Source organism: Mesoplodon densirostris, chromosome 1 (genome assembly GCF_025265405.1).
Source record: "Mesoplodon densirostris isolate mMesDen1 chromosome 1, mMesDen1 primary haplotype, whole genome shotgun sequence".
NCBI classification, from domain to species: Eukaryota; Metazoa; Chordata; class Mammalia; order Artiodactyla; family Ziphiidae; genus Mesoplodon; species Mesoplodon densirostris.
Genome location: NC_082661.1, coordinates 40,283,709 through 40,300,965, shown reverse-complemented (window position 1 = coordinate 40,300,965; position 17,257 = coordinate 40,283,709). Strand labels below are relative to the sequence as shown.

Sequence of the window (17,257 nt, the reverse complement as noted above, 5' to 3'; positions counted from 1 at the left end):
CTTGAATGAAGAAAGGAATGAACAAAGGAACGAAGGAACAAATGTAGGAGAGAACAAAATAACATTATTTCTGAGCCAGAGGGAGCCATGAGGATCCCTTGCTATCTCCTCTCCAGGGCCTGCAGCTGCCTGAATGCCCTTCCTTGACTCAGACCAAACCCACCCCCGATCAGTTCTCCCATCACTGCCATCCGTATGCTAGGATCCATAACCCCTAGCCTCATTTTCCTAAACCTTTACTAGGTGTAAAAGTTGGTTTAAAAAGACCAACACAAAAACCTATATTTATGTTCCTCTGATTACTTTTCCCCTACATAAATAGGGGGAAATAATCTACAGTGTACTGAGGTGGTATTTCTTTGTCCCAAAGAAGTGAGGGCTATAAGCACTGCCTGAGGTGCCTATAGTAAATGGTGTGTGAATTGGAAGCCTTTTTTTTTTTTTTTTTTTTTTTTGTAAGGGATGAACAGTGAAGATACCAGGGAATGGGGCAACATGGCACAGCAGAAAGAACCCAGACTTTGGAGGCGGTACGTTGTTTTCCAAGCTAGGAGGCAATAAAATAAAACATGGTAGTTAAAAGTGTGCACTTTGGAGTGGGATGGCCCTGGAATCAACGCTGACTCAGTCACTATTACGCAACCTGAGCTGAACCTCCCAGAGGCTTCCTGTCCGCTCCGAAGTAGCTGGGGTGACCCCCACTGGGGGCGGCTGGTGTGACAAGGACCCAAGACGGCACCCAGCACCTAGTGTGCCACAGTGGCAGCAACAGTGGCTAATCTTCTCCATGACACGTATTCAAGGTCTTTTGCTGACCTTCTAAGAATGTCTGGTCACATTTCCCAAAACAGTTTCGTACTGGCAAAGCACTGCAAACTGTGAACCTTCCAAGGGGAAGATGCCATAAAAACTAGTGAAAAACTTTCCTAGGCTTCCTGGCTTCTCATTCCCAGAAGGAAGTTCAGGAAAAATGGGAGCTATTGTGCTCATAATCTTTACTATTCGAACCAGCCCTCCTCACCTGCCGAAAAAGTCACACAAGAAACATTTTAGATTCTTGGTCCCTCAGTAGCAAAGGTAATAAAGGACTGGAGCTCAATTACATAAAATCACTGAACATAACAGAAACCTTCTTCTAGTAAATCAGCTGTTAAGTCTCAGGTGAATTCTGCTAATGTTATTCCTTGTGGACCTCAACTTTTCTGAACATATTTTTTTAATAATCCTGAAAAACATCAGCATAATCTGGACCCTTATAAGTATAGCTAGTACCCCTATATTATACATGAAATACTTTTCCAAAATGAGAATAAATGAGTAAAATGAGAGATTCATTCAAGGTCTATGTGCTACTGCCCCGTAACTATAGTTCCCTGTTAGGGTCCTAGTCACATCATACAGTGGGCCCTTCAATTCTGTATTTCAAAAAAGGGAAGAAGAGGGCTTCCCTGGTGGCGCAGTCATTGAGAGTCCGCCTGCCAGTGTAGGGGACACGGGTTCGTGCCCTGGTCCAGGAGGATCCCACAGGCCGTGGAGCGGCTGGGCCCGTGAGCCACGGCTGCTGGGCCTGCACGTCCAGAGCCTGTGTTCCGCAATGGGAGAGGCCACGGCAGTGAGAGGCCCGCATACCGCAAAAAAAAAAAAAAAAAAAAAAAGGGGGGGGGGAGAAGAAACTGCTTCTGCCCACCACCCTTCTGCAGGAGCTAATGGATAAATTGGTCTGACTTCAACAGGAATTTTATCTCGTCCAACTGCAAATGCCAGCTACCTCTTGCTGCCCAAGGGTCAAATGACTGACATAAAGTAGAAAAACTAACGGCTGCCTAATAAACTGTTTTATAAACAAATTCTCCCTCAGTGGAGGGAAAAGTAAACCTTAAAAAGCTGATGAAGAGACAATGTCTTTATAAGGCCACTTTGCCCGTGCCGGGGCAGCCTATGTTCCCTGCCCAGAGAGCTGTCATGCCCACCTTAATAGTTAATACTTTAAGAGAACATGCTGAACATTAAGAAAAGGCAAAAGCTTAAGAGTCAGAAGAATAAGAACTAAGAAAAGCAAATTCGAATCTGGGTGCAATTTCAACAAAGCCTAGCATCTTTTCCATTTCCCCACAGTGAGCACTGGTGCATCTGGGAGGAAGGGAGCCAGGGGGGCACCATACGGTACCCAGCATACCGCAGTGTTTGAGCATAATTACAGCATAATAATACATAATGGTATGATAATAACATCCTCTGCGTATTTAGCACTTACTATGTGCCAGGTGCTACTGTATGTGTATAAAGTGTACATGTCTCTGTGCACATATATATATGTAAGATAGATATAAAAATCTACATATTAACATAGAAAACTCATATATTTTATATATTTAATAATATATGTACTAATATATTATAATTAGTACTAAATATATATATATATAAAATCTCATTTAATCCTTAAAATAATCCTGAAGCAAACAACATTCCCATTTTACAGATGAGAAAACTGGGGTGTCGAAAGGTGAAGTAACTTGCCCATGGCCTCAGCCAAGATGCTAGGATATACAACCAGATCTGTTCTGTCTAATTCTAAACGTGGGCTCTCACACACCATATCACCAAAGAAGGTTCCAAAACTTCCCAAGTGGGAGACAGTAGCCCTACCAACCCCACCACCGAACCCGGATCTGCCCCAGCTTCTGATCAGAGATGCCCCACAGGAAGCTGGGTGATGGACGAGCTAAAGTAGCTCACCCTGCAGGCAAGACCCAACTTCTTTCAACAGAAGCATGGCCAGCTTGTCCTCGTTATGGACCCAACAGTAAATCTCTCAGACAAGGTTGTAACCGTGGTCTCCACAAAAGGCATCAGATACTGGGGTCTCACGTGAAAAGCCAGCAACCTCAGAAAACCCTCACCAAGTACCTGATCTTAGACCCTCTTTAGACACCCTTGTCTCACTGTCCTCCCAGCAGCCACCACAGCTGCAGCTGGAGGAACACACCCCCGCTTCAGCGAAACAGCCAAATGCCATAAATGCCACCCTTTCTTCTCATCTCCCTCCAAGAGCAGGAGGAGTCCCACAATGGATAGGATATTTCATTCACACTCTGTCTGAAGAGCAATTTTTCCCATAGAAAAACTGAGTAGTTAAAATTCTCACCCAGATGAGGGGCCTATTCATGGCAATCTCAAAGCACAAATGACAAAGCTATAGTCTGCCTCACACATTTTTTGAATCACAAAACTATCTGTCTCATAAATTTAACCCTTCATTTCTTGATAGCACTTTTGATGGTATACATTACACTGTAACGTATGTATGTGATAAACCTCTGCCGATAGAAGTTTGTTAAAGAATACAAATCATAATTATCACATACTAAGTGCCAAAATCAAGTTGGCAACAGAACGAAATTTTAAATAATAAAACGCCACAGGGCATATAATGTAAATCACTTGGAAACTATACATATTTGCTTCTTCCTTGATTCTTTATTCAGGAATCTATAAATACTGCACAGAGCTGGGGCTTTAAGCCCTGGGAGTGAAGTAGCTCTAGCAAGATCAGAAGCTGGCAGTTTCTGCAAAGAACAGTCATAGCTCTCCTTTTAATTTAAAAAAAAAAAAAAAAAAAAAAAAAAAAACAAGGTTTAGTTTCCATTGCTGACCCTCAGAATGCAGAAAATAGAAAACTCAGGCTGCTTCAATTAAGCTGAGAGTAACCAAGGAAATATTCTGCTCATGCTTGGGCTAGAGCTTTAAAAGTGTAAGCGTGGCAGAGGCAGCAATGCTGATAATCAACGAGGGTGACAAAACTCAGAAAACTCAGGCTGGACATTGGTCAGCTAACGTGTCATCATTTGCAAGTTTCCCTCTTAGCACTAAAAACTCTGGTCTCTGCCTGTGACATAACAGACACAGCGCCAGGAGGTCATTTTGCTACTGTACATATATTAAGGGAGAAGGCCACAGAAATATAGAGAGAAGAGTTGCTAATTTAACAAAAAGGGTCCCTTCCTAACTGACAAGAATTCATCATTTATTTATATTTAGCTTTTTAAAAAAACTCAACAACTAACAAGGAAGATCTACAGTACTGTGCTCCTATTAATTTTAATTCAACCTGAAGACAGTAACTAAAATTACCCCTGGATTGTTGGTGGCTTTAATAGTAAGAGTGAGTAACTGACTTTCTAAACTTAGGTAAACTGTGAATCTGATTTCCCCAAAGGTTGATAGAGTAATAAAAGGCCAATATTTTAAGTAGAAAGCAAGTTCTCAGTTTTGCACACAGCTCTCCACAAAAAAAAAAAAAAGGATCTTGGGCAAGCTTCCACAGCAATCAGCATGGAAGCAGAGAGGTTTTCCTTTCCTTTCCCAGTGGTGAAGTTATAGCTATTGAAGAGCTGCTGCTGTGCAGAGCTGCAAGTCTTCTGAAAAGAACGTCTGTTATCTAATCGCCACCAGGCCAGGAACCACCATCTCAGTTATCACCCAATGACCAAGGCATTCCTCTGAGGGGCTGTGCCCCAGTAAGCGGGAAGGAAGCCTAGGTATCTGCCAGAGGACACGCCCAATGCTCAGAGAGGGCAGAAAGCAACTGAATTTGTCACCACAAGGGGCACATCGGGAGATGACCCAATAACCCAAGGTCGGTTGGCCTATATTAAAAGAACCGCACTGCCCTCCCCAAACCTGCTTAATTCTTGCAGAGACCTGCTATCAGAATGAAGGCTAGTTTTTTACCTACTCTCTGACGATCTGAGCTTGAATGCTTTGTTGAAGCATTTACTAGGGATCAAAGTCACAAACACAGCCTCACTCCCCATGCCATATGTATGTCCAATCCCTCTGGCCTGCGGCAGTGCCCTTTGTTGGTGGTCAAGGACAAACGGCATTAAAGCCTATTATTGGGCTTTTCATGTAAGAAGGCTTAACGTGTCAGCTGCATTTTAATCTAAGAATTAGATGCTTACTCTCGGAAAATTGCTTTTAGAAACATCAATAAGGATTTTTTTTAAGGATTCTTATTTTTTATCTCAAAGCCCAATTATTTATAAATTTATTGGTATTTTACATCTGAAATGAAAGCCTTTAACCAAGAAAAAGAGGCAGCTGCTGCAGAGTTAACAAGAAAGCCAAGATCTCTACTGAGGCAATCTAAATATATATCATGCTTTAAAAATAAAAGAACACCAGCTAAGGCTCACCACTGCAGGTATGTGTCTGACCAAATACCAATGCTACAAATCCTGCCCTGGATTTTTAAGACTTCTATATTGACTTCCAGTTAAAGACAGTGGACAGACACACATATTTAGTTCCTCTCTCTCCTAAACCCCCAATACAACAGTTATTGCTTTTTAAAGGCATAAATCCACAAGGACAGAGAGAACAAGAGAGATTTAAATTTTAAACATTTTAAAGCTGGAAATCAATTTGAAAATGGCAACTGACGTAGCAGACCCAAAGAAGCCATATCTTCCAATTTATGAAGCCCCATTCTTAAACATGAACTGACACTCAAGGATCATCAGCCACATAAAGAAAGTATCTAATATGAAAGACAAACAAACAGGAAAAAAAAGCAAGTTAATAAAAATCATGAGAAAAGGAAAGCTTCAAAAAGAAAAAAAAAAGTATAGTTATCTCCTCAGAGAGCTAAGAGAATACTCTTATAAAAAAACAAGACTCTATAAAATAGAAGCATCCAGAGAAGAACAAACCAAAAAAAAAAGAACTGTCAGAAAATGAAAACATGATAACAAACATAAAAAATTTAATAGAAAGATTAGAAAGTAAACTTGAGGAAATATTCTAAGAAAACAGCTTAAAAATAGAGGTGGAAAACAGGAGTAAAGATCATAGTCACAGTACAAGTCAGTCAAAACCTAACAGGAATTTCAGAAGGAAAGAACAGAGAAAAGGGGGAAAAGTCAGTAATGACAGACATCAAGAAAATTCCTAAAAATGAAAGAGGTGAGTTTCCAGCCTGTAAATGCCCATTCAGATCTCAGCACAATACATGAAAATAGACCCTCCCCACCAAGGAACGTTATCGCGAAGAACTAGGAGTCCGAGAGAAAAAGTAAGAAAGATCAGTCACCTGACAAGAACTGGGAATCAGAAGGTCTTAGATTTACCACCACTAACACCGGAAGTCTGAAGGCAATGAGCAAATCCTTCACTATTCTGAGGTTCAGAGACTTCCAGTCTAGAACTCTACACCAACCAGACTGTACGTTAAATATAAATATACAGCAGAAACTAACACACCATTGTAAAGGGATTATACTCCAATAAAGATGTTAAAAAAAATACATATATATATATATATATATATATATATATATATACATATAATGCTCCCAGACCTAAAACCACTCAGTCTTACCTCCTGTGTAATTTGTTAGGAAGGTTACAGAGCATGTGGTCTGCCAAAATAAGGGAATAAACCAAGAAAGAAGGGAATATGGAATGTGGAAAACAGGGAAGCCCATAGAGAAGCAAGATAAGAGAAATCCCCAGAATGGTGTTGAAGGAAGAGTCCATCTCAAGGCTTGGTGCACAGCAGGCCTGGAGAGGATATGGTCTAGACTGGTGCAGGGCCTAAGACTCCAGGTGAGATAATGTCAAGAAGATAAAACTGATAAAATACCTAAGATATTGGGAGGAGATTCACATGGAAGGCTGTTTGTGGCTAACTTAGTGATAAGGGCACAAAATTTTAAAAAACAAGACAATTATTAAATCCAAGAAAAATCTGTGTGCAGGAAAGTTAAAGTAATCAAACTATACTATATAGCGTACCTGTGAATCCTGTTTACACAGTATAAGATAAATACCAAATAAGAAATTGGGGGGCAAGGAGGGAGCAACACCATAAAGGGGATAAGAGGTCTTGTGGAACTACATAACCCTTTAAAAATCAAGCTTGTATAACTTCAATAAAAACAAAAACTATGGGCTTCCCTGGTGGCGCAATGGTTGAGAGTCCGCTTGCCCATGCAGGGGACACGGGTTCGTGCCCCGGTCCGGGAAGATCCCACATGCCGCAGAGCGGCTAGGCCCGTGAGCCATGGCTGCTGAGCCTGCGCGTCCGGAGCCTGTGCTCTGCAACGGGAGAGGCCACAACAGTGAGAGGCCCACATACCGCAAAACAAACAAACAAACAAAAAAACTAAACTTTAAAAAGATATTTTTATACTTAATATTTCATTAATATACCACCTGATAGCTTACAAAATACTTTCACATGTGTCTAATCGTTTAACTTTTACCAGACTCTGCAAGTTCGGTTACCTCCTTTATAAAGATGAGAGAACTAGCGCAGGGAAGTTGAGCAACTTGATGAGTGACACAGGACAAGGGGGCAGAGGCAGAATTGAGAAGACAGTGGCACGCTCAAGGTGCATTTGAGAGTCACAGTATGGTTGATACGAATGATGTGGGCAGGAGTCTAAAGGGAGATAAGCCAAATCAAATTTTGGAGTGCAGGGTTCTCAAACTTGTGTGTCCATAACACTCACCTGGAGTTCCACTTATACAAAGTATCCAAAGTAGCCAAATTCACAGAAACAAAAGTAAAATGGTGGTTACCAGGGGCTGGGGAAGAGAGGAAAGGAGAACCATTTAATAGGTATAGAGTTTCAGATTTTCAAGATGAGAAAGTTCTGGAGATCTACTTCCCCACAATGTGAATATACTTAACACTACTGAACTGTACACTCAACAATGGTTACGATGATGAAGTTTATGTATTTTATAATTTAAGGAAAAAAGAATCACAGAGATCTTGTTAAAACACTGATGGCTAGACCTCCACCCTCGAGTTTCAACTCAGTAGGTTTGGGTAGGACCTAAGAAGTTCTACTTCTAACAAGTGCCCAGGTGATGCTGATGCTGCTGTTCTGGGGACCAAATTTTAAGAACCACTGCTCTGGTTCAAAGGTTCTCAATCCTGAACGCACAGCACCTTCACCTGAGATCCTAGACCAAGTAAATAAAAACATGAGCGGGGGAGGGGGTACCTGGACATGGAGTGCTTTTATAGCCCTAAGGGTGATTCCAATATGCAGGCAGTTTGAGAGCCCCTGGCATGGACAGTGGCCCATGCCAACTGGCAGTACAGCGTGTGTGAGCGCTACAAGCAGGCCTGGGGCCACTCAGCCACATTCTGGCTCTGCCTCCGTTTCCTCATCTACAAAATAATGGTCATGGAGCTGTTGGGACTATTAAACAGGATAATCAATAAAAGGACTCAGGGCAGTACCCATCACACAATGAATAATAATGTTATTACTTTTGTTGTTGACTTACAGGAAACAAGGTTGCCCTTGTTTTTTCAGCTATAAAACAGGGTCAGGTTAAAGACAATGAAGAATCTATTAATATTCAATCCCAGACTACTAAACAAGACAAAAAGCTCCCAAGGACCTAAGAACAAAGTAAGTGGGATTAAATCTAAGAACCTTTTATGATTCCCACAAGCATTTAGCAAACCAAGGGTCGTTTCTACAGAATTAGTAGCTAATCGCCTTTACTCTCTGAATAGGTGTTGTTAGTTGGAGTATAAATAGCATTGTAAAAGCAGGTGTTGGAATCAATATTCAAACACCACCACCTTCATCTAAAGAAACAACATAATGCGGTGTGTTCACACAGAAGGTTCACACAGACTCAGAGCCGAAATGCCTGAAGACATCTACACGGTAAACAATTTCTTGTCAAAAGAAACTGAAAATGAAGACAAAGGCATAGTTCAAATAGGTTTGTTCATTCAAGAAATATCTGAGTACCTCCCACATACCAGGCACCGCGGCAGCGAGGCAGGACAGGCCACTCACTGCAGGGCAGAGTTTTTCATGCAGGGAAGCGGGTGGGTCCGCCCATGAAGCAAGCTTTGGGAATGCCGCAGCGCACCCTTCTTCCTCAAAAGCACTGTAGGGAGAGCCAAAATTGTGGTTTCTGCTAAGTTTTTCTTCTCATGTAGAGCTGCATATTTGGGGTGGGGTGTTAAAGATAGTCCACAGTAACACAGTGTCTTGAGTCCACAGTCAGTACAAAGAAACCATTGTCTACAGCCTCGGAAAGCAACATGACCCTCCTTAGATGTCTGGGTCACACCAAAGTCTGAGTCCCCAGGGCAAGCCTCCTTCATTAAGTCATTTGAATAATTTCCCCACAAAACTGTCTCACCGTTGTGGGAATATATTCTTAATGAGGAAAATGGTGTCTTTTTCTAGACAGAACTGGCTAACGGCCTTGGAAGCAGCATTCTGGGGTGGTGTGAGCCTCTCTGTCAGAAATTACGTCCTCACACCGTACTGATGGGCTCAATTCGCCTCCCAACCACAAAAATCTTGGTTTCCTCTAAAGCTCAGAATTACTGGCTCTGATTAAACGATCAGCAAACATCTCCGGAGTGAGTGCCAACCCTGGATACGGCTGACTGTCCCAAGCCTGTGCCCACCAGGGTGGAAAAATTCTGTGCCAATATCCTCCCACTGATGTCCTCTAAATATCCCTGGGGGCACTCTGTACCTGGGAAGCTAGAGATCGGCTTGCAAATAGAATACGTAAGGAACGCTGCCCTGCTGGTACACGTAGGTACATCCAAATAACAGGCCTACTTTGTAAGAGTTTTTCCCTCTCTGCTTCTTTGATTGATTATTAATCCAAATGCTCCACAATCATTACATAAAGGCAACTGTGGGGACAGGGAAGAAATCAGGAGACCTGACTGATGTTGTTGCCCCCTTTACATGCCATGTGACTCTGGACTTCCACAAGCTCACCTGTCACTCTGCTGGCAGGACTGTCTCAAAGATAATAACAAGGGACAGAGGGACCAGCATGTCTCAGGTGCTAAGTGCCCTACAAATACCCATTAATTTAATCCTTCCCAGAACCTCATAAGGTAGATACCTTTATCCCCATTGCACAGTGAGGAAACTAGGGCACAGAGAGGTTAAGTATTTGTCAAAATCTTATGTGGCTAATAACTGAGCCCACACAGTCTGGCCCCGGGATCCATGTTCTTAATCACTTCTTTACCCTGCCTCTCTGATGCTTCTTCCAAGTCAAACAAGTGAATACACCTGAAAATGCTTTGCAAACCATAAAAAGATACATTTATTATTATTATTAGTTTGCCTCTCAGCATCCACTGACCCTCCCTAATTTCTGCACTTCTGGTGGGAACCATTCCCCGCTGTCATCAATCAATGCTTCATCTTCAGCTGAAGAGGTGCTCACCTCAGACTCTAGGTGTGAAGCATATGACCCGGGCAATCCAGTCAGGATGGGCCCACGTCCCTGGCCACAGTGACTGGTCCAGCGCTAGGCACCAGACCAAGAACGTCGTCTGTGCAGTGCCTTGGATGGTCACTGCAACGACGTCAACTTGAAGCTGCTGGAGGTCTCACCCATAGCCCAGGAACATGCAGACAAGAATGATCCTCCTAACACATTGTCCGGATCCCCAGTCTGGCCCTTCCTGAAGTCAGATCCATCTCTGGACTTTCAACCACCTGAACCAATAAATCTTTTTACTTAAGATAGTTTGAATTGGGTTTTCTGTTACTTGCAACCAAGAGAATCATCCTGATCTCTTTCTAAAACACGTTTCGCTCTATCAAGCTATATTCAGCTGCACTTCAGTCCTTTCCCTCTCCGAAAATAAAACTTGAGAGACTGAGAAAGTGAATGTTAATTAGCTAGCCTTGACAAATTAAACACTCCTGGAGCTGGAGTTCTTGACAGAAGAACTCCATATTATGTAGAATAAAAGAGCCAGTTTTTTTAATGCCACAGATCAAGTGTTCTGGCCTATCATCAAATTTGTTTCATAAAACTTTATTTTTAACCAAAGCAGTTAAGCCTGCAGTTTTCAGCTTTGCAAGGAAAACAACTGTGATATTTACTTCCTCTCAGTCTTCTCATTTTTCAGCTACCCCTAAATCCAAACCACTACAAAAAATTACTAAAATGAAGAATAAGATTGAGATTTTTAAAACATTTTAAACACAAGAAGCAGAAAGTTGTGTATGGGTGTATATATCATTTCTTCCTCATAAAGAAGAGGAACTAAACCTTAACCTTATTTATTTTCTTCTGGCAACAGAAGAAATCAGTACTAGTTTTAACCATATTCATTGCACCAGCTAACATTCCTTCCCTATAGTTCCTTCAGACAAATTCTCATAATTAGATTTCAGAAGAAAACACCATTGGTCACCCAGACCACAGCCTGCCACTTGACATCAGATGACTCCTAAGGCAGTGTATAAACACTGTCAGGACTTTGTGCGTTTTCACATCTTCAAATTATTACACACAGATAAATATCTACGGTGACAGGTCAGTCATAGCCCAAGTGTCCACCCGTAAAGCATATATGAGCATATATAAAAATGCTAATTGAGGGAAAATGATGTTAAAAACCAGTTTCACACTCCTTGGAGAAAATTTTAAAATATTCCTCTATTTTCTATGTTCATTACATTGCACTCTATAGCCTCCTATTAAGAAGAAACAAACTTTAATGACCTCGAGTAAACAAGTAGATAAGCATACCAACAAAGATAAATTTGTTTAACTATATTCCAAACTTTATTACCTTGTGTGCTGTTCTTTCTGTTGAGGCTTAATTTTTCTTATTATCATGGCTAAGACTGAAGGTCTGCTTGGCTTGCTTTGGTAAGCTCTTCAAAGATCACAGCCCTATCCAGACAGGCTGCTTTCAAACAACCTTTGTTACCACATGTAAACAATTAGGACCTCTAAACACATAATTATTTATATGATATCATACAACATACTTTTTTATAACTGAATTAACCATTAGATTACACAGAATAAGTGTTCATCAAATTTATAAAATTAACAAAAATAGCTGACATATTAGTTTAAATTTGAGGATTTCGTAAATCTACTTCCATATTACACTTTTGTTCTGATTCACAGAAAGCACAACCCTACAATGGAACTTCAAGTTCATAGGGGTCTCTGTAAAGCCCGCAAGGGCAAGAACCATATCTGACTATCACCATTTTACGCCTGACATACAATAGGCACTCTGTAAATATCTGTTGGATAAATAAATGAATAAATAAAGGCATTAACACGAAAAGTAATGGGCTCACACTATTTCATGACTACAGAGGTTATTATTACTATGTCCTTGCTTTGATGAAGTAAAGCAGGAGTTGACAAACTTTTATTCAAAGGGCCAGATGGTAAATATTCTAGCCATTGTGGCCCATATGGTCACTGTTGCAAATGCTCCACTCAATCTCTTTCACAACTATTCAACTCTGCTGTCGTAGCACAAAAGCGGTCATAGACAATACATACACAAATGAGCACGACAGTGTTCAGATAAAACTTCATTTACAAAAACAGAATTTGGCCATAAAAACACCCAAATCCCATGGGAACCACTTTCTTATAAAGAACACCCTATTCCCTAAAGGTTGGACATTGGTGGACTTGCTAAAGTCAGCCAGACATGTTTTGTTTTGTTGGGTCAAAAATTGGGCAGGGCAGGGCTTCCCTGGTGGCGCAGTGGTTGAGAGTTCGCCTGCCGATGCAGGGGACACGGGTTCGTGCCCTGGTCCGGGAAGATCCCACATGCCGCGGAGCGGCTGGGCCCGTGAGCCATGGCCGCTGAGCCTGCACGTCTGGAGCCTATGCTCCATGACGGGAGAGGCCACAACAGTGAGAGGCCCGTGTACCGCAAAAAAAAAAAAAAAAAATTGGGCAGGGCATATATACTCATTCCCCACAGCTCCATCACTCCTTACTGAGCAACCCCGCCCCCTACTAATTTCCGTCATGTTACAAGCCTGGCCCATGCACACAAGCCTTTGAGTTTACATCCTGAACTTTACAGTACAACTGGTTTCCAGGGATGTGGCCCATACCTGTACCTATGAATCTGTAACCACAACACAGGCTCCTTAAGAGCAAGCCCACGACTTGCAATTCTTCACCCTTCATCTAACACCTAAGATCAACACCCAATGAACTTTAAATATTTATTGACTGCCTACTGTTTGATGAGTTACTGTCTCCTTGGAGGGGGTGTAGAAAGAGTTACAATGACAGACAAAAGGATGGAGAAAACGTGCCAGCTGAGAACAAAGAGAAAAGGGACATGGTGAGTCACAGGAAAAGCAACAGGAATCATTACAGGACTGAAAAGCCAATCTCTGCCAACTGTATCTCAACCTTCTATCGGCTGCCAGGATTCCTCCCTCGTATCACAGCAGAAGCCGGGCAGAGGTTGGACAGCGCGGGACACTTCAACGGTAACCGCAATGAGGATAAACCCTTGGTTCATCCTCATTCCTGCCCCAGGGCACTCTGAGTGGATGAACCCCCAAAAATCACCCGCATCTAACAGAAGGAATAAACTGCTGCATTCCCACCCAATGGTACACTCTACAGCAATGAAAATGATCAACCTACAACTACATGCAACAATATGGAGGAATCTTTCTAATACACTGTTGAATGAGGAAAGTCAGACACAGAAGAGTACGATCTGCATTATACACATACACACACACACAGAAAGACAGGCAAACTAATTTATGCTCCTAGAAGTCAAGAGAGTAGTTCCCCACTGAGTGGGTAATGTCCAGAATCTAGTGTCTAGAGGAGGCCTGAGGCTGTGGGGAAAATGTTCTGTTTCTTGATCTGGGTTCTGGTTACATCAGTGAGCTCAGTTTGGAAACTGCATTGAGCTATACACTTACAATATGCGTGTTTTCTGTATATATATTCTATTTCAATAGAACGTTTAAAAAAAAAACACTCCCCCATTTCTAAGTGGTCCAGGACTAGAGAGCCAATTGAAGGCTGCACACAGCGCCCCATATGCCTTCCCTTCCGCCATCCTTCAGAGCCTCTTGCCTCATGTGGAGCCCCAGGCACGCCTCCTCATCTTCTCTAAGCATAACCAGACAGGGGCCAAACAGTGAGAAAGCAAACTAGATCATTTTGAGATGCCTGTAATTCCAGTCCCAGCGTCTTCGGAAAGTTAGTGTCTTTCAGAAACTTTATTGCTGCCACTAACTTTTTGTTCTAAATCAGAAATGAAAATATTAAGTCGACTCCGCTGCCCTAAATGGCTCACTTAAACAGACTTCTTTTAAAATAACTCCCTAAATGGGTAAATCTAGTTCATAAACATGAATGAAGAAATGCTTCAACACTCAGGGCCTCCAGAAGAAGATATTGTAAACAAAATGTAACTGAGATTAGAACATAGAACAGCCAACAGCAACCCTGCAAGCACCACAGAGCTGTAATGACCGACTGTGTAAACGGCCCTCATGGGTAATATTTACAACTACAGTCAGAGCTGAACACACATCTTTAAGACTTTATGTAAAGTTTCGACTCAAGTAGTCAAATTATGGGGCTGGGAATCATTCTGATTCTCTCTAGTGTTGATCTTAATATACTAACCTCAACTGGACATTACCACTCATATTCTTTTCCCATTCTCCTAGTAAGTTCAGGCTAAAAAAATCAATTAAGACCTTTGATCACATTAGATCACAGAGACTGGTCTACTTGTGAATGCTGGTCAGGAAGGAGGGAAGAGCAGTCATCAGATCCTCTGACCTAACAATAAACATCAGCTACAGCGGGCCAGATGGGCAGATTACCAGGAACAGAGAAAGCACAGCAATCCTCTCTTACACAGGGCACACGCACGTAGTGCAAATTCCAATTCTTTATATCCAGATGTTTTTCATATCAAACAAATTCACTATATAGGTCTGTCCATTAAGTAAGTCACTGTTTAAATAGTTTTTAAATCTGACCTTATTTATGTCAGCCAGGAAGGGAACATAAATTCAAAATTACATCTTTTAATAGGAAATTGTAACTGTGTTTAATTAAATGATTCTGTCATGGAGTTTAAGAATGTCCTAAAATGTCCTTCAGGGGAGAATATTCTTATTTTTAGGAACTGCATCCCCAAGAATTGAGGATAAAATGTCATGATCTCTTCAACTTACTTTCACATGTTTCAGCAGAAAACAGTAGAAACCTATCACACACACACACACACACACACACACACACACACACACACACACACACACAGGTATACACAATGTGGCAAAATGCTAACAACTGTTAAATGTAAACTCACTGTACATTTTTTAACTCTTCAGTATGTTTGAACATTTTTATAATGAAAAGACGCACGGGGGGCTTCCCTGGTGGTGCAGCGGTTGAGAATCTGCCTGCCAATGCAGGGGACACGGGTTCGAGCCCTGGTCTGGGAAGATCCCACATGCCGCGGAGCAACTAGGCCCGTGAGCCACAACTACTGAGCCTGCGCGCCTGGAGCCTGTGCTCCGCAACAAGAGAGGCCGCAACAGTGAGAGACACGCGCACCGCAATGAAGAGTGGCCCCTGCTCGCCGCAACTAGAGAAAGACCTCGCATAGAAACGAAGACCCAACACAACCAAAAAAATAAAATAATTAATTAAAAAAAAAAAAAGACGCACAGAAATCTTTACTCACCTTTCAAGTGGATGGCCGTCTTCTTTTTCCTAATCAAAAACAAATGGCTAAATATGCCCAGAGGCACATTTATGGATGTTCATGCTGCTCCGCCCTGCAAGAATAAGCAAAACAACACGTTACCACCAAAGGTTTTTATTAAGTTAATGTCATTTCAGTTGAGACAGTGTTCTTAATATATGTCAAGCTTGTAGGTTAAAATTCTGTTGATACTCTTTTTTAAGCAAGGAGAAAAGTGAAAAGAGAAAAAAATAATCCCATCACATACTGAATGTAGGGAACAACCACTGGCCTGACCCACTCGAGGAACTTCTGGAACAAAGGAATTCCTCAGTAAGTTTCTTTTAATTCACCTAAATTTCAGGGCAGTGATGTAGCTTAAACTTCCACTTGAACAAAAACTGGGGCTTCAAGGACCTGAGCTTGACTCTGACTTTGGATTCTGAGACTACACTTAGAAGGCACTCATGTTACCCTCACAGAACCACACCAGACATGCTGCTCCACTGGACTATAATACGTGCTCTAGGGCACAGTGGCCCGGGGGCATGATGGCCTCCACCACACCTCACCACACCTCACAGCCCTGTGAGGCAAGCGGTGTTTACTGATTCCATTTTCCAGAGGAGGCAGCTAAGTGTCAGAGATGATACAGAACATTCAACTAGAAAACATCAGACATAAAACTGCTACTTGCTGACCTCAAGCTCCAGGCTTATCTCACTAGGAAAGGAGAAAGCACAGTATTTATATCAGCTAGGAAGGGAACATAAATTCACAGGCCATCCCCATGCTCCCTGCCCCATAACATGACACCCGCTTGAAAACCAACCTCAAAGCCAAACAGCCAAACAACACAGCCACATGTCATTGTGGGGAAGGGGCGGGGAGGGGGGGAGGGGCATGCACACGCTGCCGTTTACTCCCTGAGAGTATATATTAATAATCATTCTTAATAGTACCAATAATACTATAATTATGATTAGCAATTACTATAATGACTATTAGTCATTATACTTCCCTTTGAAACACAATAACCCTTAATGTATTTTTGACATTTTATATATATGTATTTCATTTTTCTCCCTTCTTTCTCAAGAAAGCACGCTATTGGCCAAAGAAAGTAAAACAAGGCTCACATGGCACCCAGGTAATTTTTATCGCTGCCACACAAAAAGGCAATTACCACTCGCTGTTGAAGATTTTCCATTCATTTTTATAAAAGGCAAAATACAATAGACTATAATGGCACAGACACTGACTGCTCTGCCAATAAAGATGGAAACAGCATCAAAACTACCCTGCATGATGGCCTGAAGTGGCCCTTCATCTGCTGATCACCAAAATTCTGCACACAATGCGCAAAGGTTTAGAGGTCTTGATGTCTACCATGTGAAGGTGCTGGTGTACAAAAGTCTGAGGAAAGCTAGTCAGGGACCCATGCACCTGGCTTTTAGTCCTGTCTCCTCCGCTCACTAGCTTGATTAAAAATTGAGAAAACCTCTGGACTTCCCTGGTAGCGCAGTGGTTAAGAATCCACCTGCCAACACAGGGGACACGGCTTTGATCCCTGGTCCGGGAAGATCCCACATGCCGCGGAGCAACTAAGACCGTGCACCGCAACTACTGAGCCTGCGCTCTAGAGCCCGTGAGCCACAACTACTGAGCCTGCCGCGCCAACTACTGAAGCCTGCATGCTCTAGGGCCCACATGCCA

General features: G+C 42.1%; 1 protein-coding gene across 4 annotated transcripts in view; it reads right to left on the bottom strand.

Annotated features, from left to right (window-relative positions):
- SGMS1 (sphingomyelin synthase 1) overlaps positions 1–17,257 on the bottom strand; it is a 294,503-nt gene that overhangs the window by 245,998 nt on the left and 31,248 nt on the right. For all 4 annotated transcript variants that reach the window (XM_060102582.1, XM_060102618.1, XM_060102600.1 and 1 more), the window contains exon 2: positions 15,542–15,635. The gene's annotated coding sequence lies outside the window, so the exon portion shown is untranslated. The remainder of the gene's footprint in view (positions 1–15,541; positions 15,636–17,257) is intronic.